Below are 26,075 nucleotides of genomic sequence, written 5' to 3' on the forward strand. Positions count from 1 at the left end.
AACAGAGTGTCCATCATGCAGTCATGAAAAATGTTATATGTTTTACATTAAGGTTTTAGAAACATGCTACAGAAACATAGAAACAAATCAAACTTTAAGACAGTTTGGAAATCACAACTGAATGAATTGATGCTATTTATCGGTTTTTAGTGGATTGGAGAGAAACAGTCATGTCAATCGGTAGATTGACAGAAAAATCAAATTGGTTTTTAGTAGATTGGAGAGAAACAGAGTGTCCATCATGCAGTCATGAAAAATGTTATATGTTTTACATTAAGGTTTTAGAAACATGCTACAGAAACATAGAAACAAATAAAACTTTAAGACAGTTTGGAAATCACAACTGAATGAATTGATGTTTTTGGGGACTGAATGAGTGAAGTATATGGAAACAGTGCAAATATCTTCCTTTATGAACAAAATTGACACGGCCAGAGGCAATTTTTTTCCAAAATTTTTCATGCAAAACCGAACATGCATAATTTCCTGTTTATAAAAAAATAAAAGAGGTAATGTTGGACATAAACAATGTATTGAATGAAGCAATGAAGTCTGAATATTCTCAGTTTGGTCCAAGCAATTATCTTAAAGATATTGACATGTTGGAATTGTCTGTGATGAAGTAAATACCTTAGGAAATACTCTAGGCACTGCCTATAAAGGCCCCAGTGAGAATTGAACTCACGACCCCTGGTTTACAAGACCAGTGCTCTAACCACTGAGCTATGAAGCCGACATATTGACTAACGCAACGACGTGGGTTTTATTCGAAATCACCCAAGTCGTATCCTTCCATTAGCCTATAGATGGTCTTACAAAGGAGAGGCATGACCAAATAAAACCATAACTCCAGAACTAGCTGCGAATTTATTGGTTGATTTTAGACAAATCAAACTTTAAGACAGTTTGGAAATCACAACTGAATGAATTGATGCTATTTATCGGTTTTTAGTGGATTGGAGAGAAACAGTCATGTCAATCGGTAGATTGACAGAAAAATCAAATTGGTTTTTAGTAGATTGGAGAGAAACAGAGTGTCCATCATGCAGTCATGAAAAATGTTATATGTTTTACATTAAGGTTTTAGAAACATGCTACAGAAACATAGAAACAAATCAAACTTTAAGACAGTTTGGAAATCACAACTGAATGAATTGATGCTATTTATCGGTTTTTAGTGGATTGGAGAGAAACAGTCATGTCAATCGGTAGATTGACAGAAAAATCAAATTGGTTTTTAGTAGATTGGAGAGAAACAGAGTGTCCATCATGCAGTCATGAAAAATGTTATATGTTTTACATTAAGGTTTTAGAAACATGCTACAGAAACATAGAAACAAATAAAACTTTAAGACAGTTTGGAAATCACAACTGAATGAATTGATGCTATTTATTGGTTTTTAGTGGATTGGAGAGAAACAGTCATGTCAATCGGTAGATTGACAGAAAAATCAAATTGGTTTTTAGTAGATTGGAGAGAAACAGAGTGTCCATCATGCAGTCATGAAAAATGTTATATGTTTTACATTAAGGTTTTAGAAACATGCTACAGAAACATAGAAACAAATCAAACTTTAAGACAGTTTGGAAATCACAACTGAATGAATTGATGCTATTTATCGGTTTTTAGTGGATTGGAGAGAAACAGTCATGTCAATCGGTAGATTGACAGAAAAATCAAATTGGTTTTTAGTAGATTGGAGAGAAACAGAGTGTCCATCATGCAGTCATGAAAAATGTTATATGTTTTACATTAAGGTTTTAGAAACATGCTACAGAAACATAGAAACAAATAAAACTTTAAGACAGTTTGGAAATCACAACTGAATGAATTGATGCTATTTATCGGTTTTTAGTGGATTGGAGAGAAACAGTCATGTCAATCGGTAGATTGACAGAAAAATCAAATTGGTTTTTAGTAGATTGGAGAGAAACAGAGTGTCCATCATGCAGTCATGAAAAATGTTATATGTTTTACATTAAGGTTTTAGAAACATGCTACAGAAACATAGAAACAAATCAAACTTTAAGACAGTTTGGAAATCACAACTGAATGAATTGATGCTATTTATCGGTTTTTAGTGGATTGGAGAGAAACAGTCATGTCAATCGGTAGATTGACAGAAAAATCAAATTGGTTTTTAGTAGATTGGAGAGAAACAGAGTGTCCATCATGCAGTCATGAAAAATGTTATATGTTTTACATTAAGGTTTTAGAAACATGCTACAGAAACATAGAAACGACGTGGGTTTTATTCGAAATCACCCAAGTCGTATCCTTCCATTAGCCTATAGATGGTCTTACAAAGGAGAGGCATGACCAAATAAAACCATAACTCCAGAACTAGCTGCGAATTTATTGGTTGATTTTAGACAAATCAAACTTTAAGACAGTTTGGAAATCACAACTGAATGAATTGATGCTATTTATCGGTTTTTAGTGGATTGGAGAGAAACAGTCATGTCAATCGGTAGATTGACAGAAAAATCAAATTGGTTTTTAGTAGATTGGAGAGAAACAGAGTGTCCATCATGCTTTCATGAAAAATGTTATATGTTTTACATTAAGGTTTTAGAAACATGCTACAGAAACATAGAAACAAATAAAACTTTAAGACAGTTTGGAAATCACAACTGAATGAATTGATGCTATTTATCGGTTTTTAGTGGATTGGAGAGAAACAGTCATGTCAATCGGTAGATTGACAGAAAAATCAAATTGGTTTTTAGTAGATTGGAGAGAAACAGAGTGTCCATCATGCAGTCATGAAAAATGTTATATGTTTTACATTAAGGTTTTAGAAACATGCTACAGAAACATAGAAACAAATCAAACTTTAAGACAGTTTGGAAATCACAACTGAATGAATTGATGCTATTTATCGGTTTTTAGTGGATTGGAGAGAAACAGTCATGTCAATCGGTAGATTGACAGAAAAATCAAATTGGTTTTTAGTAGATTGGAGAGAAACAGAGTGTCCATCATGCAGTCATGAAAAATGTTATATGTTTTACATTAAGGTTTTAGAAACATGCTACAGAAACATAGAAACAAATAAAACTTTAAGACAGTTTGGAAATCACAACTGAATGAATTGATGCTATTTATCGGTTTTTAGTGGATTGGAGAGAAACAGTCATGTCAATCGGTAGATTGACAGAAAAATCAAATTGGTTTTTAGTAGATTGGAGAGAAACAGAGTGTCCATCATGCAGTCATGAAAAATGTTATATGTTTTACATTAAGGTTTTAGAAACATGCTACAGAAACATAGAAACAAATCAAACTTTAAGACAGTTTGGAAATCACAACTGAATGAATTGATGCTATTTATCGGTTTTTAGTGGATTGGAGAGAAACAGTCATGTCAATCGGTAGATTGACAGAAAAATCAAATTGGTTTTTAGTAGATTGGAGAGAAACAGAGTGTCCATCATGCAGTCATGAAAAATGTTATATGTTTTACATTAAGGTTTTAGAAACATGCTACAGAAACATAGAAACGACGTGGGTTTTATTCGAAATCACCCAAGTCGTATCCTTCCATTAGCCTATAGATGGTCTTACAAAGGAGAGGCATGACCAAATAAAACCATAACTCCAGAACTAGCTGCGAATTTATTGGTTGATTTTAGACAAATCAAACTTTAAGACAGTTTGGAAATCACAACTGAATGAATTGATGCTATTTATCGGTTTTTAGTGGATTGGAGAGAAACAGTCATGTCAATCGGTAGATTGACAGAAAAATCAAATTGGTTTTTAGTAGATTGGAGAGAAACAGAGTGTCCATCATGCAGTCATGAAAAATGTTATATGTTTTACATTAAGGTTTTAGAAACATGCTACAGAAACATAGAAACAAATCAAACTTTAAGACAGTTTGGAAATCATAACTGAATGAATTGATGCTATTTATCGGTTTTTAGTGGATTGGAGAGAAACAGTCATGTCAATCGGTAGATTGACAGAAAAATCAAATTGGTTTTTAGTAGATTGGAGAGAAACAGAGTGTCCATCATGCAGTCATGAAAAATGTTATATGTTTTACATTAAGGTTTTAGAAACATGCTACAGAAACATAGAAACAAATAAAACTTTAAGACAGTTTGGAAATCACAACTGAATGAATTGATGTTTTTGGGGACTGAATGAGTGAAGTATATGGAAACAGTGCAAATATCTTCCTTTATGAACAAAATTGACACGGCCAGAGGCAATTTTTTTCCAAAATTTTTCATGCAAAACCGAACATGCATAATTTCCTGTTTATAAAAAAATAAAAGAGGTAATGTTGGACATAAACAATGTATTGAATGAAGCAATGATGTCTGAATATTCTCAGTTTGGTCCAAGCAATTATCTTAAAGATATTGACATGTTGGAATTGTCTGTGATGAAGTAAATACCTTAGGAAATACTCTAGGCACTGCCTATAAAGGCCCCAGTGAGAATTGAACTCACGACCCCTGGTTTACAAGACCAGTGCTCTAACCACTGAGCTATGAAGCCGACATATTGACTAACGCAACGACGTGGGTTTTATTCGAAATCACCCAAGTCGTATCCTTCCATTAGCCTATAGATGGTCTTACAAAGGAGAGGCATGACCAAATAAAACCATAACTCCAGAACTAGCTGCGAATTTATTGGTTGATTTTAGACAAATCAAACTTTAAGACAGTTTGGAAATCACAACTGAATGAATTGATGCTATTTATCGGTTTTTAGTGGATTGGAGAGAAACAGTCATGTCAATCGGTAGATTGACAGAAAAATCAAATTGGTTTTTAGTAGATTGGAGAGAAACAGAGTGTCCATCATGCAGTCATGAAAAATGTTATATGTTTTACATTAAGGTTTTAGAAACATGCTACAGAAACATAGAAACAAATCAAACTTTAAGACAGTTTGGAAATCACAACTGAATGAATTGATGCTATTTATCGGTTTTTAGTGGATTGGAGAGAAACAGTCATGTCAATCGGTAGATTGACAGAAAAATCAAATTGGTTTTTAGTAGATTGGAGAGAAACAGAGTGTCCATCATGCAGTCATGAAAAATGTTATATGTTTTACATTAAGGTTTTAGAAACATGCTACAGAAACATAGAAACAAATAAAACTTTAAGACAGTTTGGAAATCACAACTGAATGAATTGATGCTATTTATCGGTTTTTAGTGGATTGGAGAGAAACAGTCATGTCAATCGGTAGATTGACAGAAAAATCAAATTGGTTTTTAGTAGATTGGAGAGAAACAGAGTGTCCATCATGCAGTCATGAAAAATGTTATATGTTTTACATTAAGGTTTTAGAAACATGCTACAGAAACATAGAAACAAATCAAACTTTAAGACAGTTTGGAAATCACAACTGAATGAATTGATGCTATTTATCGGTTTTTAGTGGATTGGAGAGAAACAGTCAAGTCAATCGGTAGATTGACAGAAAAATCAAATTGGTTTTTAGTAGATTGGAGAGAAACAGAGTGTCCATCATGCAGTCATGAAAAATGTTATATGTTTTACATTAAGGTTTTAGAAACATGCTACAGAAACATAGAAACAAATAAAACTTTAAGACAGTTTGGAAATCACAACTGAATGAATTGATGCTATTTATCGGTTTTTAGTGGATTGGAGAGAAACAGTCATGTCAATCGGTAGATTGACAGAAAAATCAAATTGGTTTTTAGTAGATTGGAGAGAAACAGAGTGTCCATCATGCAGTCATGAAAAATGTTATATGTTTTACATTAAGGTTTTAGAAACATGCTACAGAAACATAGAAACAAATCAAACTTTAAGACAGTTTGGAAATCACAACTGAATGAATTGATGCTATTTATCGGTTTTTAGTGGATTGGAGAGAAACAGTCATGTCAATCGGTAGATTGACAGAAAAATCAAATTGGTTTTTAGTAGATTGGAGAGAAACAGAGTGTCCATCATGCAGTCATGAAAAATGTTATATGTTTTACATTAAGGTTTTAGAAACATGCTACAGAAACATAGAAACGACGTGGGTTTTATTCGAAATCACCCAAGTCGTATCCTTCCATTAGCCTATAGATGGTCTTACAAAGGAGAGGCATGACCAAATAAAACCATAACTCCAGAACTAGCTGCGAATTTATTGGTTGATTTTAGACAAATCAAACTTTAAGACAGTTTGGAAATCACAACTGAATGAATTGATGCTATTTATCGGTTTTTAGTGGATTGGAGAGAAACAGTCATGTCAATCGGTAGATTGACAGAAAAATCAAATTGGTTTTTAGTAGATTGGAGAGAAACAGAGTGTCCATCATGCAGTCATGAAAAATGTTATATGTTTTACATTAAGGTTTTAGAAACATGCTACAGAAACATAGAAACAAATAAAACTTTAAGACAGTTTGGAAATCACAACTGAATGAATTGATGCTATTTATCGGGTTTTTAGTGGATTGGAGAGAAACAGTCATGTCAATCGGTAGATTGACAGAAAAATTAAATTGGTTTTTAGTAGATTGGAGAGAAACAGAGTTTTCCATCATGCAGTCATGAAAAATGTTATATGTTTTACATTAAGGTTTTAGAAACATGCTACAGAAACATAGAAACAAATCAAACTTTTAGACAGTTTGGAAATCACATCAGAATGAATTGATGTTTTTGGGGACTGAATGAGTGAAGTATATGGAAACAGTGCAAATATCTTCCTTTATGAACAAAATTGACACGGCCAGAGGCAATTTTTTTCCAAAATTTTTCATGCAAAACCGAACATGCATAATTTCCTGTTTATAAAAAAATAAAAGAGGTAACGTTGGACATAAACAATGATGTCTGAATATTCTCAGTTTGGTCCAAGCAATTATCTTAAAGGAAATGACATGTTGGAATTGTCTGTGATGAAGTAAATACCTTAGGAAATACTCTAGGCACTGCCTATAAAGGCCCCAGTGATAATTGAACTCACGACCCATGGTTTACAAGACCAGTGCTCTAACCACTGAGCAATGAAGCCGACATATTGACTAACGCAACGACATGGGTTTTATTCGAAATCACCCAAGTCGTATCCTTCCATTAGCCTATAGATGGTCTTACAAAGGAGAGGCATGACCAAATAAAACCATAACTCCAGAACTAGCTGCGAATTTATTGGTTGATTTAAGACAAATCAAACTTTAAGACAGTTTGGAAATCACAACTGAATGAATTGATGCTATTTATCGGTTTTTAGTGGATTGGAGAGAAACAGTCATGTCAATCGGTAGATTGACAGAAAAATCAAATTGGTTTTTAGTAGATTGGAGAGAAACAGAGTGTCCATCATGCAGTCATGAAAAATGTTATATGTTTTACATTAAGGTTTTAGAAACATGCTACAGAAACATAGAAACAAATCAAACTTTAAGACAGTTTGGAAATCACAACTGAATGAAATGATGCTATTTATCGGGTTTTTAGTGGATTGGAGAGAAACAGTCATGTCAATCGGTAGATTGACAGAAAAATTAAATTGGTTTTTAGTAGATTGGAGAGAAACAGAGTTGTCCATCATGCAGTCATGAAAAATGTTATATGTTTTACATTAAGGTTTTAGAAACATGCTACAGAAACATAGAAACAAATCAAACTTTTAGACAGTTTGGAAATCACATCAGAATGAATTGATGTTTTTGGGGACTGAATGAGTGAAGTATATGGAAACAGTGCAAATATCTTCCTTTATGAACAAAATTGACACGGCCAGAGGCAATTTTTTTCCAAAATTTTTCATGCAAAACCGAACATGCATAATTTCCTGTTTATAAAAAAATAAAAGAGGTAACGTTGGACATAAACAATGATGTCTGAATATTCTCAGTTTGGTCCAAGCAATTATCTTAAAGGAAATGACATGTTGGAATTGTCTGTGATGAAGTAAATACCTTAGGAAATACTCTAGGCACTGCCTATAAAGGCCCCAGTGATAATTGAACTCACGACCCATGGTTTACAAGACCAGTGCTCTAACCACTGAGCTATGAAGCCGACATATTGACTAACGCAACGACATTTGTTTTATTCGAAATCACCCAAGTCGTATCCTTCCATTAGCCTATAGATGGTCTTACAAAGGAGAGGCATGACCAAATAAAACCATAACTCCAGAACTAGCTGCGAATTTATTGGTTGATTTAAGACAAATCAAACTTTAAGACAGTTTGGAAATCACAACTGAATGAATTGATGCTATTTATCGGTTTTTAGTGGATTGGAGAGAAACAGTCATGTCAATCGGTAGATTGACAGAAAAATCAAATTGGTTTTTAGTAGATTGGAGAGAAACAGAGTGTCCATCATGCAGTCATGAAAAATGTTATATGTTTTACATTAAGGTATTAGAAACATGCTACAGAAACATAGAAACAAATCAAACTTTAAGACAGTTTGGAAATCACAACTGAATGAATTGATGCTATTTATCGGGTTTTAGTGGATTGGAGAGAAACAGTCATGTCAATCGGTAGATTGACAGAAAAATTAAATTGGTTTTTAGTAGATTGGAGAGAAACAGAGTTGTCCATCATGCAGTCATGAAAAATGTTATATGTTTTACATTAAGGTTTTAGAAACATGCTACAGAAACATAGAAACAAATCAAACTTTTAGACAGTTTGGAAATCACATCAGAATGAATTGATGTTTTTGGGGACTGAATGAGTGAAGTATATGGAAACAGTGCAAATATCTTCCTTTATGAACAAAATTGACACGGCCAGAGGCAATTTTTTTCCAAAATTTTTCATGCAAAACCGAACATGCATAATTTCCTGTTTATAAAAAAATAAAAGAGGTAACGTTGGACATAAACAATGATGTCTGAATATTCTCAGTTTGGTCCAAGCAATTATCTTAAAGGAAATGACATGTTGGAATTGTCTGTGATGAAGTAAATACCTTAGGAAATACTCTAGGCACTGCCTATAAAGGCCCCAGTGATAATTGAACTCACGACCCATGGTTTACAAGACCAGTGCTCTAACCACTGAGCTATGAAGCCGACATATTGACTAACGCAACGACATGGGTTTTATTCGAAATCACCCAAGTCGTATCCTTCCATTAGCCTATAGATGGTCTTACAAAGGAGAGGCATGACCAAATAAAACCATAACTCCAGAACTAGCTGCGAATTTATTGGTTGATTTAAGACAAATCAAACTTTAAGACAGTTTGGAAATCACAACTGAATGAATTGATGCTATTTATCGGTTTTTAGTGGATTGGAGAGAAACAGTCATGTCAATCGGTAGATTGACAGAAAAATCAAATTGGTTTTTAGTAGATTGGAGAGAAACAGAGTGTCCATCATGCAGTCATGAAAAATGTTATATGTTTTACATTAAGGTTTTAGAAACATGCTACAGAAACATAGAAACAAATCAAACTTTAAGACAGTTTGGAAATCACAACTGAATGAATTGATGCTATTTATCGGGTTTTAGTGGATTGGAGAGAAACAGTCATGTCAATCGGTAGATTGACAGAAAAATTAAATTGGTTTTTAGTAGATTGGAGAGAAACAGAGTTGTCCATCATGCAGTCATGAAAAATGTTATATGTTTTACATTAAGGTTTTAGAAACATGCTACAGAAACATAGAAACAAATCAAACTTTTAGACAGTTTGGAAATCACATCAGAATGAATTGATGTTTTTGGGGACTGAATGAGTGAAGTATATGGAAACAGTGCAAATATCTTCCTTTATGAACAAAATTGACACGGCCAGAGGCAATTTTTTTCCAAAATTTTTCATGCAAAACCGAACATGCATAATTTCCTGTTTATAAAAAAATAAAAGAGGTAACGTTGGACATAAACAATGATGTCTGAATATTCTCAGTTTGGTCCAAGCAATTATCTTAAAGGAAATGACATGTTGGAATTGTCTGTGATGAAGTAAATACCTTAGGAAATACTCTAGGCACTGCCTATAAAGGCCCCAGTGATAATTGAACTCACGACCCATGGTTTACAAGACCAGTGCTCTAACCACTGAGCAATGAAGCCAACATATTGACTAACGCAACGACATGGGTTTTATTCGAAATCACCCAAGTCGTATCCTTCCATTAGCCTATAGATGGTCTTACAAAGGAGAGGCATGACCAAATAAAACCATAACTCCAGAACTAGCTGCGAATTTATTGGTTGATTTAAGACAAATCAAACTTTAAGACAGTTTGGAAATCACAACTGAATGAATTGATGCTATTTATCGGTTTTTAGTGGATTGGAGAGAAACAGTCATGTCAATCGGTAGATTGACAGAAAAATCAAATTGGTTTTTAGTAGATTGGAGAGAAACAGAGTGTCCATCATGCAGTCATGAAAAATGTTATATGTTTTACATTAAGGTTTTAGAAACATGCTACAGAAACATAGAAACAAATCAAACTTTAAGACAGTTTGGAAATCACAACTGAATGAATTGATGCTATTTATCGGGTTTTAGTGGATTGGAGAGAAACAGTCATGTCAATCGGTAGATTGACAGAAAAATTAAATTGGTTTTTAGTAGATTGGAGAGAAACAGAGTTGTCCATCATGCAGTCATGAAAAATGTTATATGTTTTACATTAAGGTTTTAGAAACATGCTACAGAAACATAGAAACAAATCAAACTTTTAGACAGTTTGGAAATCACATCAGAATGAATTGATGTTTTTGGGGACTGAATGAGTGAAGTATATGGAAACAGTGCAAATATCTTCCTTTATGAACAAAATTGACACGGCCAGAGGCAATTTTTTTCCAAAATTTTTCATGCAAAACCGAACATGCATAATTTCCTGTTTATAAAAAAATAAAAGAGGTAACGTTGGACATAAACAATGATGTCTGAATATTCTCAGTTTGGTCCAAGCAATTATCTTAAAGGAAATGACATGTTGGAATTGTCTGTGATGAAGTAAATACCTTAGGAAATACTCTAGGCACTGCCTATAAAGGCCCCAGTGATAATTGAACTCACAACCCATGGTTTACAAGACCAGTGCTCTAACCACTGAGCTATGAAGCCGACATATTGACTAACGCAACGACATGGGTTTTATTCGAAATCACCCAAGTCGTATCCTTCCATTAGCCTATAGATGGTCTTACAAAGGAGAGGCATGACCAAATAAAACCATAACTCCAGAACTAGCTGCGAATTTATTGGTTGATTTAAGACAAATCAAACTTTAAGACAGTTTGGAAATCACAACTGAATGAATTGATGCTATTTATCGGTTTTTAGTGGATTGGAGAGAAACAGTCATGTCAATCGGTAGATTGACAGAAAAATCAAATTGGTTTTTAGTAGATTGGAGAGAAACAGAGTGTCCATCATGCAGTCATGAAAAATGTTATATGTTTTACATTAAGGTTTTAGAAACATGCTACAGAAACATAGAAACAAATCAAACTTTAAGACAGTTTGGAAATCACAACTGAATGAATTGATGCTATTTATCGGGTTTTAGTGGATTGGAGAGAAACAGTCATGTCAATCGGTAGATTGACAGAAAAATTAAATTGGTTTTTAGTAGATTGGAGAGAAACAGAGTTGTCCATCATGCAGTCATGAAAAATGTTATATGTTTTACATTAAGGTTTTAGAAACATGCTACAGAAACATAGAAACAAATCAAACTTTTAGACAGTTTGGAAATCACATCAGAATGAATTGATGTTTTTGGGGACTGAATGAGTGAAGTATATGGAAACAGTGCAAATATCTTCCTTTATGAACAAAATTGACACGGCCAGAGGCAATTTTTTTCCAAAATTTTTCATGCAAAACCGAACATGCATAATTTCCTGTTTATAAAAAAATAAAAGAGGTAACGTTGGACATAAACAATGATGTCTGAATATTCTCAGTTTGGTCCAAGCAATTATCTTAAAGGAAATGACATGTTGGAATTGTCTGTGATGAAGTAAATACCTTAGGAAATACTCTAGGCACTGCCTATAAAGGCCCCAGTGATAATTGAACTCACGACCCATGGTTTACAAGACCAGTGCTCTAACCACTGAACAATGAAGCCAACATATTGACTAACGCAACGACATGGGTTTTATTCGAAATCACCCAAGTCGTATCCTTCCATTAGCCTATAGATGGTCTTACAAAGGAGAGGCATGACCAAATAAAACCATAACTCCAGAACTAGCTGCGAATTTATTGGTTGATTTAAGACAAATCAAACTTTAAGACAGTTTGGAAATCACAACTGAATGAATTGATGCTATTTATCGGTTTTTAGTGGATTGGAGAGAAACAGTCATGTCAATCGGTAGATTGACAGAAAAATCAAATTGGTTTTTAGTAGATTGGAGAGAAACAGAGTGTCCATCATGCAGTCATGAAAAATGTTATATGTTTTACATTAAGGTTTTAGAAACATGCTACAGAAACATAGAAACAAATCAAACTTTAAGACAGTTTGGAAATCACAACTGAATGAATTGATGCTATTTATCGGGTTTTAGTGGATTGGAGAGAAACAGTCATGTCAATCGGTAGATTGACAGAAAAATTAAATTGGTTTTTAGTAGATTGGAGAGAAACAGAGTTGTCCATCATGCAGTCATGAAAAATGTTATATGTTTTACATTAAGGTTTTAGAAACATGCTACAGAAACATAGAAACAAATCAAACTTTTAGACAGTTTGGAAATCACATCAGAATGAATTGATGTTTTTGGGGACTGAATGAGTGAAGTATATGGAAACAGTGCAAATATCTTCCTTTATGAACAAAATTGACACGGCCAGAGGCAATTTTTTTCCAAAATTTTTCATGCAAAACCGAACATGCATAATTTCCTGTTTATAAAAAAATAAAAGAGGTAACGTTGGACATAAACAATGATGTCTGAATATTCTCAGTTTGGTCCAAGCAATTATCTTAAAGGAAATGACATGTTGGAATTGTCTGTGATGAAGTAAATACCTTAGGAAATACTCTAGGCACTGCCTATAAAGGCCCCAGTGATAATTGAACTCACGACCCATGGTTTACAAGACCAGTGCTCTAACCACTGAGCTATGAAGCCGACATATTGACTAACGCAACGACATTTGTTTTATTCGAAATCACCCAAGTCGTATCCTTCCATTAGCCTATAGATGGTCTTACAAAGGAGAGGCATGACCAAATAAAACCATAACTCCAGAACTAGCTGCGAATTTATTGGTTGATTTAAGACAAATCAAACTTTAAGACAGTTTGGAAATCACAACTGAATGAATTGATGCTATTTATCGGTTTTTAGTGGATTGGAGAGAAACAGCCATGTCAATCGGTAGATTGACAGAAAAATCAAATTGGTTTTTAGTAGATTGGAGAGAAACAGAGTGTCCATCATGCAGTCATGAAAAATGTTATATGTTGTACAGTAAGGTTTTAGAAACATGCTACAGAAACATAGAAACAAATCAAACTTTAAGACAGTTTGGAAATCACAACTGAATGAATTGATGCTATTTATCGGGTTTTAGTGGATTGGAGAGAAACAGTCATGTCAATCGGTAGATTGACAGAAAAATTAAATTGGTTTTTAGTAGATTGGAGAGAAACAGAGTTGTCCATCATGCAGTCATGAAAAATGTTATATGTTTTACATTAAGGTTTTAGAAACATGCTACAGAAACATAGAAACAAATCAAACTTTTAGACAGTTTGGAAATCACATCAGAATGAATTGTTTTACATTAAGGTTTTAGAAACATGCTACAGAAACATAGAAACAAATTAAACTTTTAGACAGTTTGGAAATCACATCAGAATGAATTGATGTTTTTGGGGACTGAATGAGTGAAGTATATGGAAACAGTGCAAATATCTTCCTTTATGAACAAAATTGACACATACCAGAGGCAATTTTTTTCCAAAATTTTTCATGCAAAACCGAACATGCATAATTTCCTGTTTATAAAAAAATAAAAGAGGTAACGTTGGACATAAACAATGATGTCTGAATATTCTCAGTTTGGTCCAAGCAATTATCTTAAAGGTATTGACATGTTGGAATTGTCTGTGATGAAGTAAATACCTTAGGAAATACTCTAGGCACTGCCTATAAAGGCCCCAGTGAGAATTGAACTCACGACCCCTGGTTTACAAGACCAGTGCTCTAACCACTGAGCTATGAAGCTGACATATTGACTAATGCAACGACATGGGTTTTATTCGAAATCACCCAAGTCGTATCCTTCCATTAGCCTATAGATGGTCTTACAAAGGAGAGGCATAACCAAATAAAACCATAACTCCAGAACTAGCTGCGAATTTATTGGTTGATTTAAGACAAATCAAACTTTAAGACAGTTTGGAAATCACAACTGAATGAATTGATGCTATTTATCGGTTTTTAGTGGATTGGAGAGAAACAGTCATGTCAATCGGTAGATTGACAGAAAAATCAAATTGGTTTTTAGTAGATTGGAGAGAAACAGAGTGTCCATCATGCAGTCATGAAAAATGTTATATGTTTTACATTAAGGTATTAGAAACATGCTACAGAAACATAGAAACAAATCAAACTTTAAGACAGTTTGGAAATCACAACTGAATGAATTGATGCTATTTATCGGGTTTTAGTGGATTGGAGAGAAACAGTCATGTCAATCGGTAGATTGACAGAAAAATTAAATTGGTTTTTAGTAGATTGGAGAGAAACAGAGTTGTCCATCATGCAGTCATGAAAAATGTTATATGTTTTACATTAAGGTTTTAGAAACATGCTACAGAAACATAGAAACAAATCAAACTTTTAGACAGTTTGGAAATCACATCAGAATGAATTGATGTTTTTGGGGACTGAATGAGTGAAGTATATGGAAACAGTGCAAATATCTTCCTTTATGAACAAAATTGACACGGCCAGAGGCAATTTTTTTCCAAAATTTTTCATGCAAAACCGAACATGCATAATTTCCTGTTTATAAAAAAATAAAAGAGGTAACGTTGGACATAAACAATGATGTCTGAATATTCTCAGTTTGGTCCAAGCAATTATCTTAAAGGAAATGACATGTTGGAATTGTCTGTGATGAAGTAAATACCTTAGGAAATACTCTAGGCACTGCCTATAAAGGCCCCAGTGATAATTGAACTCACAACCCATGGTTTACAAGACCAGTGCTCTAACCACTGAGCTATGAAGCCGACATATTGACTAACGCAACGACATGGGTTTTATTCGAAATCACCCAAGTCGTATCCTTCCATTAGCCTATAGATGGTCTTACAAAGGAGAGGCATGACCAAATAAAACCATAACTCCAGAACTAGCTGCGAATTTATTGGTTGATTTAAGACAAATCAAACTTTAAGACAGTTTGGAAATCACAACTGAATGAATTGATGCTATTTATCGGTTTTTAGTGGATTGGAGAGAAACAGTCATGTCAATCGGTAGATTGACAGAAAAATCAAATTGGTTTTTAGTAGATTGGAGAGAAACAGAGTGTCCATCATGCAGTCATGAAAAATGTTATATGTTTTACATTAAGGTTTTAGAAACATGCTACAGAAACATAGAAACAAATCAAACTTTAAGACAGTTTGGAAATCACAACTGAATGAATTGATGCTATTTATCGGGTTTTAGTGGATTGGAGAGAAACAGTCATGTCAATCGGTAGATTGACAGAAAAATTAAATTGGTTTTTAGTAGATTGGAGAGAAACAGAGTTGTCCATCATGCAGTCATGAAAAATGTTATATGTTTTACATTAAGGTTTTAGAAACATGCTACAGAAACATAGAAACAAATCAAACTTTTAGACAGTTTGGAAATCACATCAGAATGAATTGATGTTTTTGGGGACTGAATGAGTGAAGTATATGGAAACAGTGCAAATATCTTCCTTTATGAACAAAATTGACACGGCCAGAGGCAATTTTTTTCCAAAATTTTTCATGCAAAACCGAACATGCATAATTTCCTGTTTATAAAAAAATAAAAGAGGTAACGTTGGACATAAACAATGATGTCTGAATATTCTCAGTTTGGTCCAAGCAATTATCTTAAAGGAAATGACATGTTGGAATTGTCTGTGATGAAGTAAATACCTTAGGAAATACTCTAGGCACTGCCTATAAAGGCCCCAGTGATAATTGAACTCACGACCCATGGTTTACAAGACCAGTGCTCTAACCACTGAGCTATGAAGCCGACATATTGACTAACGCAACGACATTTGTTTTATTCGAAATCACCCAAGTCGTATCCTTCCATTAGCCTATAGATGGTCTTACAAAGGAGAGGCATGACCAAATAAAACCATAACTCCAGAACTAGCTGCGAATTTATTGGTTGATTTAAGACAAATCAAACTTTAAGACAGTTTGGAAATCACAACTGAATGAATTGATGCTATTTATCGGTTTTTAGTGGATTGGAGAGAAACAGCCATGTCAATCGGTAGATTGACAGAAAAATCAAATTGGTTTTTAGTAGATTGGAGAGAAACAGAGTGTCCATCATGCAGTCATGAAAAATGTTATATGTTGTACAGTAAGGTTTTAGAAACATGCTACAGAAACATAGAAACAAATCAAACTTTAAGACAGTTTGGAAATCACAACTGAATGAATTGATGCTATTTATCGGGTTTTAGTGGATTGGAGAGAAACAGTCATGTCAATCGGTAGATTGACAGAAAAATTAAATTGGTTTTTAGTAGATTGGAGAGAAACAGAGTTGTCCATCATGCAGTCATGAAAAATGTTATATGTTTTACATTAAGGTTTTAGAAACATGCTACAGAAACATAGAAACAAATCAAACTTTTAGACAGTTTGGAAATCACATCAGAATGAATTGTTTTACATTAAGGTTTTAGAAACATGCTACAGAAACATAGAAACAAATTAAACTTTTAGACAGTTTGGAAATCACATCAGAATGAATTGATGTTTTTGGGGACTGAATGAGTGAAGTATATGGAAACAGTGCAAATATCTTCCTTTATGAACAAAATTGACACATACCAGAGGCAATTTTTTTCCAAAATTTTTCATGCAAAACCGAACATGCATAATTTCCTGTTTATAAAAAAATAAAAGAGGTAACGTTGGACATAAACAATGATGTCTGAATATTCTCAGTTTGGTCCAAGCAATTATCTTAAAGGTATTGACATGTTGGAATTGTCTGTGATGAAGTAAATACCTTAGGAAATACTCTAGGCACTGCCTATAAAGGCCCCAGTGAGAATTGAACTCACGACCCCTGGTTTACAAGACCAGTGCTCTAACCACTGAGCTATGAAGCTGACATATTGACTAATGCAACGACATGGGTTTTATTCGAAATCACCCAAGTCGTATCCTTCCATTAGCCTATAGATGGTCTTACAAAGGAGAGGCATAACCAAATAAAACCATAACTCCAGAACTAGCTGCGAATTTATTGGTTGATTTAAGACAAATCAAACTTTAAGACAGTTTGGAAATCACAACTGAATGAATTGATGCTATTTATCGGTTTTTAGTGGATTGGAGAGAAACAGTCATGTCAATCGGTAGATTGACAGAAAAATCAAATTGGTTTTTAGTAGATTGGAGAGAAACAGAGTGTCCATCATGCAGTCATGAAAAATGTTATATGTTTTACATTAAGGTATTAGAAACATGCTACAGAAACATAGAAACAAATCAAACTTTAAGACAGTTTGGAAATCACAACTGAATGAATTGATGCTATTTATCGGGTTTTAGTGGATTGGAGAGAAACAGTCATGTCAATCGGTAGATTGACAGAAAAATTAAATTGGTTTTTAGTAGATTGGAGAGAAACAGAGTTGTCCATCATGCAGTCATGAAAAATGTTATATGTTTTACATTAAGGTTTTAGAAACATGCTACAGAAACATAGAAACAAATCAAACTTTTAGACAGTTTGGAAATCACATCAGAATGAATTGATGTTTTTGGGGACTGAATGAGTGAAGTATATGGAAACAGTGCAAATATCTTCCTTTATGAACAAAATTGACACGGCCAGAGGCAATTTTTTTCCAAAATTTTTCATGCAAAACCGAACATGCATAATTTCCTGTTTATAAAAAAATAAAAGAGGTAACGTTGGACATAAACAATGATGTCTGAATATTCTCAGTTTGGTCCAAGCAATTATCTTAAAGGAAATGACATGTTGGAATTGTCTGTGATGAAGTAAATACCTTAGGAAATACTCTAGGCACTGCCTATAAAGGCCCCAGTGATAATTGAACTCACAACCCATGGTTTACAAGACCAGTGCTCTAACCACTGAGCTATGAAGCCGACATATTGACTAACGCAACGACATGGGTTTTATTCGAAATCACCCAAGTCGTATCCTTCCATTAGCCTATAGATGGTCTTACAAAGGAGAGGCATGACCAAATAAAACCATAACTCCAGAACTAGCTGCGAATTTATTGGTTGATTTAAGACAAATCAAACTTTAAGACAGTTTGGAAATCACAACTGAATGAATTGATGCTATTTATCGGTTTTTAGTGGATTGGAGAGAAACAGTCATGTCAATCGGTAGATTGACAGAAAAATCAAATTGGTTTTTAGTAGATTGGAGAGAAACAGAGTGTCCATCATGCAGTCATGAAAAATGTTATATGTTTTACATTAAGGTTTTAGAAACATGCTACAGAAACATAGAAACAAATCAAACTTTAAGACAGTTTGGAAATCACAACTGAATGAATTGATGCTATTTATCGGGTTTTAGTGGATTGGAGAGAAACAGTCATGTCAATCGGTAGATTGACAGAAAAATTAAATTGGTTTTTAGTAGATTGGAGAGAAACAGAGTTGTCCATCATGCAGTCATGAAAAATGTTATATGTTTTACATTAAGGTTTTAGAAACATGCTACAGAAACATAGAAACAAATCAAACTTTTAGACAGTTTGGAAATCACATCAGAATGAATTGATGTTTTTGGGGACTGAATGAGTGAAGTATATGGAAACAGTGCAAATATCTTCCTTTATGAACAAAATTGACACGGCCAGAGGCAATTTTTTTCCAAAATTTTTCATGCAAAACCGAACATGCATAATTTCCTGTTTATAAAAAAATAAAAGAGGTAACGTTGGACATAAACAATGATGTCTGAATATTCTCAGTTTGGTCCAAGCAATTATCTTAAAGGAAATGACATGTTGGAATTGTCTGTGATGAAGTAAATACCTTAGGAAATACTCTAGGCACTGCCTATAAAGGCCCCAGTGATAATTGAACTCACGACCCATGGTTTACAAGACCAGTGCTCTAACCACTGAACAATGAAGCCAACATATTGACTAACGCAACGACATGGGTTTTATTCGAAATCACCCAAGTCGTATCCTTCCATTAGCCTATAGATGGTCTTACAAAGGAGAGGCATGACCAAATAAAACCATAACTCCAGAACTAGCTGCGAATTTATTGGTTGATTTAAGACAAATCAAACTTTAAGACAGTTTGGAAATCACAACTGAATGAATTGATGCTATTTATCGGTTTTTAGTGGATTGGAGAGAAACAGTCATGTCAATCGGTAGATTGACAGAAAAATCAAATTGGTTTTTAGTAGATTGGAGAGAAACAGAGTGTCCATCATGCAGTCATGAAAAATGTTATATGTTTTACATTAAGGTTTTAGAAACATGCTACAGAAACATAGAAACAAATCAAACTTTAAGACAGTTTGGAAATCACAACTGAATGAATTGATGCTATTTATCGGGTTTTAGTGGATTGGAGAGAAACAGTCATGTCAATCGGTAGATTGACAGAAAAATTAAATTGGTTTTTAGTAGATTGGAGAGAAACAGAGTTGTCCATCATGCAGTCATGAAAAATGTTATATGTTTTACATTAAGGTTTTAGAAACATGCTACAGAAACATAGAAACAAATCAAACTTTTAGACAGTTTGGAAATCACATCAGAATGAATTGATGTTTTTGGGGACTGAATGAGTGAAGTATATGGAAACAGTGCAAATATCTTCCTTTATGAACAAAATTGACACGGCCAGAGGCAATTTTTTTCCAAAATTTTTCATGCAAAACCGAACATGCATAATTTCCTGTTTATAAAAAAATAAAAGAGGTAACGTTGGACATAAACAATGATGTCTGAATATTCTCAGTTTGGTCCAAGCAATTATCTTAAAGGAAATGACATGTTGGAATTGTCTGTGATGAAGTAAATACCTTAGGAAATACTCTAGGCACTGCCTATAAAGGCCCCAGTGATAATTGAACTCACGACCCATGGTTTACAAGACCAGTGCTCTAACCACTGAGCTATGAAGCCGACATATTGACTAACGCAACGACATTTGTTTTATTCGAAATCACCCAAGTCGTATCCTTCCATTAGCCTATAGATGGTCTTACAAAGGAGAGGCATGACCAAATAAAACCATAACTCCAGAACTAGCTGCGAATTTATTGGTTGATTTAAGACAAATCAAACTTTAAGACAGTTTGGAAATCACAACTGAATGAATTGATGCTATTTATCGGTTTTTAGTGGATTGGAGAGAAACAGCCATGTCAATCGGTAGATTGACAGAAAAATCAAATTGGTTTTTAGTAGATTGGAGAGAAACAGAGTGTCCATCATGCAGTCATGAAAAATGTTATATGTTGTACAGTAAGGTTTTAGAAACATGCTACAGAAACATAGAAACAAATCAAACTTTAAGACAGTTTGGAAATCACAACTGAATGAATTGATGCTATTTATCGGGTTTTAGTGGATTGGAGAGAAACAGTCATGTCAATCGGTAGATTGACAGAAAAATTAAATTGGTTTTTAGTAGATTGGAGAGAAACAGAGTTGTCCATCATGCAGTCATGAAAAATGTTATATGTTTTACATTAAGGTTTTAGAAACATGCTACAGAAACATAGAAACAAATCAAACTTTTAGACAGTTTGGAAATCACATCAGAATGAATTGTTTTACATTAAGGTTTTAGAAACATGCTACAGAAACATAGAAACAAATTAAACTTTTAGACAGTTTGGAAATCACATCAGAATGAATTGATGTTTTTGGGGACTGAATGAGTGAAGTATATGGAAACAGTGCAAATATCTTCCTTTATGAACAAAATTGACACATACCAGAGGCAATTTTTTTCCAAAATTTTTCATGCAAAACCGAACATGCATAATTTCCTGTTTATAAAAAAATAAAAGAGGTAACGTTGGACATAAACAATGATGTCTGAATATTCTCAGTTTGGTCCAAGCAATTATCTTAAAGGTATTGACATGTTGGAATTGTCTGTGATGAAGTAAATACCTTAGGAAATACTCTAGGCACTGCCTATAAAGGCCCCAGTGAGAATTGAACTCACGACCCCTGGTTTACAAGACCAGTGCTCTAACCACTGAGCTATGAAGCTGACATATTGACTAATGCAACGACATGGGTTTTATTCGAAATCACCCAAGTCGTATCCTTCCATTAGCCTATAGATGGTCTTACAAAGGAGAGGCATAACCAAATAAAACCATAACTCCAGAACTAGCTGCGAATTTATTGGTTGATTTAAGACAAATCAAACTTTAAGACAGTTTGGAAATCACAACTGAATGAATTGATGCTATTTATCGGTTTTTAGTGGATTGGAGAGAAACAGTCATGTCAATCGGTAGATTGACAGAAAAATCAAATTGGTTTTTAGTAGATTGGAGAGAAACAGAGTGTCCATCATGCAGTCATGAAAAATGTTATATGTTTTACATTAAGGTTTTAGAAACATGCTACAGAAACATAGAAACAAATCAAACTTTAAGACAGTTTGGAAATCACAACTGAATGAATTGATGCTATTTATCGGGTTTTAGTGGATTGGAGAGAAACAGTCATGTCAATCGGTAGATTGACAGAAAAATTAAATTGGTTTTTAGTAGATTGGAGAGAAACAGAGTTGTCCATCATGCAGTCATGAAAAATGTTATATGTTTTACATTAAGGTTTTAGAAACATGCTACAGAAACATAGAAACAAATCAAACTTTTAGACAGTTTGGAAATCACATCAGAATGAATTGATGTTTTTTGGGACTGAATGAGTGAAGTATATGGAAACAGTGCAAATATCTTCCTTTATGAACAAAATTGACACGGCCAGAGGCAATTTTTTTCCAAAATTTTTCATGCAAAACCGAACATGCATAATTTCCTGTTTATAAAAAAATAAAAGAGGTAACGTTGGACATAAACAATGTATTGAATGAAGCAATGATGTCTGAATATTCTCAGTTTGGTCCAAGCAATTATCTTAAAGGTAATGACATGTTGGAATTGTCTGTGATGAAGTAAATACCTTAGGAAAAACTCTAGGCACTGCCTATAAAGGCCCCAGTGAGAATTGAACTCACGACCCCTGGTTTACAAGACCAGTGCTCTAACCACTGAGCTATGAAGCCGACATATTGACTAACGCAACGACGTGGGTTTTATTCGAAATCACCCAAGTCGTATCCTTCCATTAGCCTATAGATGGTCTTACAAAGGAGAGGCATGACCAAATAAAACCATAACTCCAGAACTAGCTGCGAATTTATTGGTTGATTTAAGACAAATCAAACTTTAAGACAGTTTGGAAATCACAACTGAATGAATTGATGCTATTTATCGGTTTTTAGTGGATTGGAGAGAAACAGTCATGTCAATCGGTAGATTGACAGAAAAATCAAATTGGTTTTTAGTAGATTGGAGAGAAACAGAGTGTCCATCATGCAGTCATGAAAAATGTTATATGTTTTACATTAAGGTTTTAGAAACATGCTACAGAAACATAGAAACAAATCAAACTTTTAGACAGTTTGGAAATCACATCAGAATGAATTGTTTTACATTAAGGTTTTAGAAACATGCTACAGAAACATAGAAACAAATCAAACTTTTAGACAGTTTGGAAATCACATCAGAATGAATTGATGTTTTTGGGGACTGAATGAGTGAAGTATATGGAAACAGTGCAAATATCTTCCTTTATGAACAAAATTGACACATACCAGAGGCAATTTTTTTCCAAAATTTTTCATGCAAAACCGAACATGCATAATTTCCTGTTTATAAAAAAATAAAAGATGTAACGTTGGACATAAACAATGTATTGAATGAAGCAATGATGTCTGAATATTCTCAGTTTGGTCCAAGCAATTATCTTAAAGGTAATGACATGTTGGAATTGTCTGTGATGAAGTAAATACCTTAGGAAAAACTCTAGGCACTGCCTATAAAGGCCCCAGTGAGAATTGAACTCACGACCCCTGGTTTACAAGACCAGTGCTCTAACCACTGAGCTATGAAGCCGACATATTGACTAACGCAACGACGTGGGTTTTATTCGAAATCACCCAAGTCGTATCCTTCCATTAGCCTATAGATGGTCTTACAAAGGAGAGGCATGACCAAATAAAACCATAACTCCAGAACTAGCTGCGAATTTATTGGTTGATTTAAGACAAATCAAACTTTAAGACAGTTTGGAAATCACAACTGAATGAATTGATGCTATTTATCGGTTTTTAGTGGATTGGAGAGAAACAGTCATGTCAATCGGTAGATTGACAGAAAAATCAAATTGGTTTTTAGTAGATTGGAGAGAAACAGAGTGTCCATCATGCAGTCATGAAAAATGTTATATGTTTTACATTAAGGTTTTAGAAACATGCTACAGAAACATAGAAACAAATCAAACTTTTAGACAGTTTGGAAATCACATCAGAATGAATTGATGTTTTTGGGGACTGAATGAGTGAAGTATATGGAAACAGTACAAATATCTTCCTTTATGAACAAAATTGACACGGCCAGAGGCAATTTTTTTCCAAAACTTTTCATGCAAAACCGAACATGCATAATTTCCTGTTTATAAAAAAATAAAAGAGGTAACGTTGGACATAAAGAATGTATTGAATGAAGCAATGATGTCTGAATATTCTCAGTTTGGTCCAAGCAATAATCTTAAAGGTAATGACATATTGGAATTGTCTGTGATGAAGTAAATACCTTAGCAAATACTCTAGGCACTGCCTATAAAGGCCCCAGTGAGAATTGAACTCAGGACCCCTGGTTTATACGACCAGTGCTCTAACCACTGAGCTATGAAGCAAACATATTGACTAACGCAACGACATGGGTTTTATTCGAAATCACCCAAGTCGTATCCTTCCATTAGCCTATAGATGGTCTTACAAAGGAGAGGCATGACCAAATAAAACCATAACTCCAGAACTAGCTGCGAATTTATTGGTTGATTTAAGACAAATCAAACTTTAAGACAGTTTGGAAATCACAACTGAATGAATTGATGCTATTTATCGGTTTTTAGTGGATTGGAGAGAAACAGTCATGTCAATCGGTAGATTGACAGAAAAATCAAATTGGTTTTTAGTAGATTGGAGAGAAACAGAGTGTCCATCATGCAGTCATGAAAAATGTTATATGTTTTACATTAAGGTTTTAGAAACATGCTACAGAAACATAGAAACAAATCAAACTTTTAGACAGTTTGGAAATCACATCAGAATGAATTGTTTTACATTAAGGTTTTAGAAACATGCTACAGAAACATAGAAACAAATCAAACTTTTAGACAGTTTGGAAATCACATCAGAATGAATTGATGTTTTTGGGGACTGAATGAGTGAAGTATATGGAAACAGTGCAAATATCTTCCTTTATGAACAAAATTGACACATACCAGAGGCAATTTTTTTCCAAAATTTTTCATGCAAAACCGAACATGCATAATTTCCTGTTTATAAAAAAATAAAAGATGTAACGTTGGACATAAACAATGTATTGAATGAAGCAATGATGTCTGAATATTCTCAGTTTGGTCCAAGCAATAATCTTAAAGGTAATGACATATTGGAATTGTCTGTGATGAAGTAAATACCTTAGCAAATACTCTAGGCACTGCCTATAAAGGCCCCAGTGAGAATTGAACTCAGGACCCCTGGTTTATACGACCAGTGCTCTAACCACTGAGCTATGAAGCAAACATATTGACTAACGCAACGACATGGGTTTTATTCGAAATCACCCAAGTCGTATCCTTCCATTAGCCTATAGATGGTCTTACAAAGGAGAGGCATGACCAAATAAAACCATAACTCCAGAACTAGCTGCGAATTTATTGGTTGATTTAAGACAAATCAAACTTTAAGACAGTTTGGAAATCACAACTGAATGAATTGATGCTATTTATCGGTTTTTAGTGGATTGGAGAGAAACAGTCATGTCAATCGGTAGATTGACAGAAAAATCAAATTGGTTTTTAGTAGATTGGAGAGAAACAGAGTGTCCATCATGCAGTCATGAAAAATGTTATATGTTTTACATTAAGGTTTTAGAAACATGCTACAGAAACATAGAAACAAATCAAACTTTTAGACAGTTTGGAAATCACATCAGAATGAATTGTTTTACATTAAGGTTTTAGAAACATGCTACAGAAACATAGAAACAAATCAAACTTTTAGACAGTTTGGAAATCACATCAGAATGAATTGATGTTTTTGGGGACTGAATGAGTGAAGTATATGGAAACAGTGCAAATATCTTCCTTTATGAACAAAATTGACACATACCAGAGGCAATTTTTTTCCAAAATTTTTCATGCAAAACCGAACATGCATAATTTCCTGTTTATAAAAAAATAAAAGATGTAACGTTGGACATAAACAATGTATTGAATGAAGCAATGATGTCTGAATATTCTCAGTTTGGTCCAAGCAATTATCCTAAAGGTAATGACATGTTGGAATTGTCTGTGATGAAGTAAATACCTTAGGAAAAACTCTAGGCACTGCCTATAAAGGCCCCAGTGAGAATTGAACTCACGACCCCTGGTTTACAAGACCAGTGCTCTAACCACTGAGCTATGAAGCCGACATATTGACTAACGCAACGACGTGGGTTTTATTCGAAATCACCCAAGTCGTATCCTTCCATTAGCCTATAGATGGTCTTACAAAGGAGAGGCATGACCAAATAAAACCATAA

General features: G+C 34.0%; 18 non-coding genes across 18 annotated transcripts; all 18 read right to left on the reverse strand.

The window, feature by feature from the left end:
- Positions 1 to 660: 660 nt before the first annotated feature.
- TRNAT-UGU (transfer RNA threonine (anticodon UGU)) lies at positions 661 to 733 on the reverse strand. Its single transcript has one exon. It is a non-coding gene; the product is annotated as a tRNA-Thr (tRNA).
- Positions 734 to 4,440: 3,707 nt separating this feature from the next.
- On the reverse strand, positions 4,441 to 4,513 carry TRNAT-UGU (transfer RNA threonine (anticodon UGU)). The gene has a single exon. It is a non-coding gene; the product is annotated as a tRNA-Thr (tRNA).
- A 3,442-nt stretch (positions 4,514 to 7,955) lies between these two features.
- On the reverse strand, positions 7,956 to 8,028 carry TRNAT-UGU (transfer RNA threonine (anticodon UGU)). The gene has a single exon. It is a non-coding gene; the product is annotated as a tRNA-Thr (tRNA).
- A 939-nt stretch (positions 8,029 to 8,967) lies between these two features.
- Positions 8,968 to 9,040, reverse strand: TRNAT-UGU (transfer RNA threonine (anticodon UGU)). Its single transcript has one exon. It is a non-coding gene; the product is annotated as a tRNA-Thr (tRNA).
- A 1,951-nt stretch (positions 9,041 to 10,991) lies between these two features.
- Positions 10,992 to 11,064, reverse strand: TRNAT-UGU (transfer RNA threonine (anticodon UGU)). Its single transcript has one exon. It is a non-coding gene; the product is annotated as a tRNA-Thr (tRNA).
- Positions 11,065 to 13,015: 1,951 nt separating this feature from the next.
- Positions 13,016 to 13,088, reverse strand: TRNAT-UGU (transfer RNA threonine (anticodon UGU)). The gene has a single exon. It is a non-coding gene; the product is annotated as a tRNA-Thr (tRNA).
- Positions 13,089 to 14,117: 1,029 nt separating this feature from the next.
- Positions 14,118 to 14,190, reverse strand: TRNAT-UGU (transfer RNA threonine (anticodon UGU)). Its single transcript has one exon. It is a non-coding gene; the product is annotated as a tRNA-Thr (tRNA).
- A 939-nt stretch (positions 14,191 to 15,129) lies between these two features.
- TRNAT-UGU (transfer RNA threonine (anticodon UGU)) lies at positions 15,130 to 15,202 on the reverse strand. Its single transcript has one exon. It is a non-coding gene; the product is annotated as a tRNA-Thr (tRNA).
- A 939-nt stretch (positions 15,203 to 16,141) lies between these two features.
- On the reverse strand, positions 16,142 to 16,214 carry TRNAT-UGU (transfer RNA threonine (anticodon UGU)). The gene has a single exon. It is a non-coding gene; the product is annotated as a tRNA-Thr (tRNA).
- Positions 16,215 to 17,243: 1,029 nt separating this feature from the next.
- Positions 17,244 to 17,316, reverse strand: TRNAT-UGU (transfer RNA threonine (anticodon UGU)). The gene has a single exon. It is a non-coding gene; the product is annotated as a tRNA-Thr (tRNA).
- A 939-nt stretch (positions 17,317 to 18,255) lies between these two features.
- TRNAT-UGU (transfer RNA threonine (anticodon UGU)) lies at positions 18,256 to 18,328 on the reverse strand. Its single transcript has one exon. It is a non-coding gene; the product is annotated as a tRNA-Thr (tRNA).
- Positions 18,329 to 20,279: 1,951 nt separating this feature from the next.
- On the reverse strand, positions 20,280 to 20,352 carry TRNAT-UGU (transfer RNA threonine (anticodon UGU)). The gene has a single exon. It is a non-coding gene; the product is annotated as a tRNA-Thr (tRNA).
- A 1,029-nt stretch (positions 20,353 to 21,381) lies between these two features.
- Positions 21,382 to 21,454, reverse strand: TRNAT-UGU (transfer RNA threonine (anticodon UGU)). The gene has a single exon. It is a non-coding gene; the product is annotated as a tRNA-Thr (tRNA).
- A 956-nt stretch (positions 21,455 to 22,410) lies between these two features.
- Positions 22,411 to 22,483, reverse strand: TRNAT-UGU (transfer RNA threonine (anticodon UGU)). The gene has a single exon. It is a non-coding gene; the product is annotated as a tRNA-Thr (tRNA).
- Positions 22,484 to 23,302: 819 nt separating this feature from the next.
- TRNAT-UGU (transfer RNA threonine (anticodon UGU)) lies at positions 23,303 to 23,375 on the reverse strand. Its single transcript has one exon. It is a non-coding gene; the product is annotated as a tRNA-Thr (tRNA).
- Positions 23,376 to 24,104: 729 nt separating this feature from the next.
- TRNAI-UAU (transfer RNA isoleucine (anticodon UAU)) lies at positions 24,105 to 24,177 on the reverse strand. The gene has a single exon. It is a non-coding gene; the product is annotated as a tRNA-Ile (tRNA).
- Positions 24,178 to 24,996: 819 nt separating this feature from the next.
- On the reverse strand, positions 24,997 to 25,069 carry TRNAI-UAU (transfer RNA isoleucine (anticodon UAU)). Its single transcript has one exon. It is a non-coding gene; the product is annotated as a tRNA-Ile (tRNA).
- Positions 25,070 to 25,888: 819 nt separating this feature from the next.
- TRNAT-UGU (transfer RNA threonine (anticodon UGU)) lies at positions 25,889 to 25,961 on the reverse strand. Its single transcript has one exon. It is a non-coding gene; the product is annotated as a tRNA-Thr (tRNA).
- Positions 25,962 to 26,075: the final 114 nt, after the last annotated feature.

This window comes from Rhinoderma darwinii, chromosome 1 (assembly GCF_050947455.1).
Source record: "Rhinoderma darwinii isolate aRhiDar2 chromosome 1, aRhiDar2.hap1, whole genome shotgun sequence".
Lineage (NCBI taxonomy): Eukaryota > Metazoa > Chordata > Amphibia > Anura > Rhinodermatidae > Rhinoderma > Rhinoderma darwinii.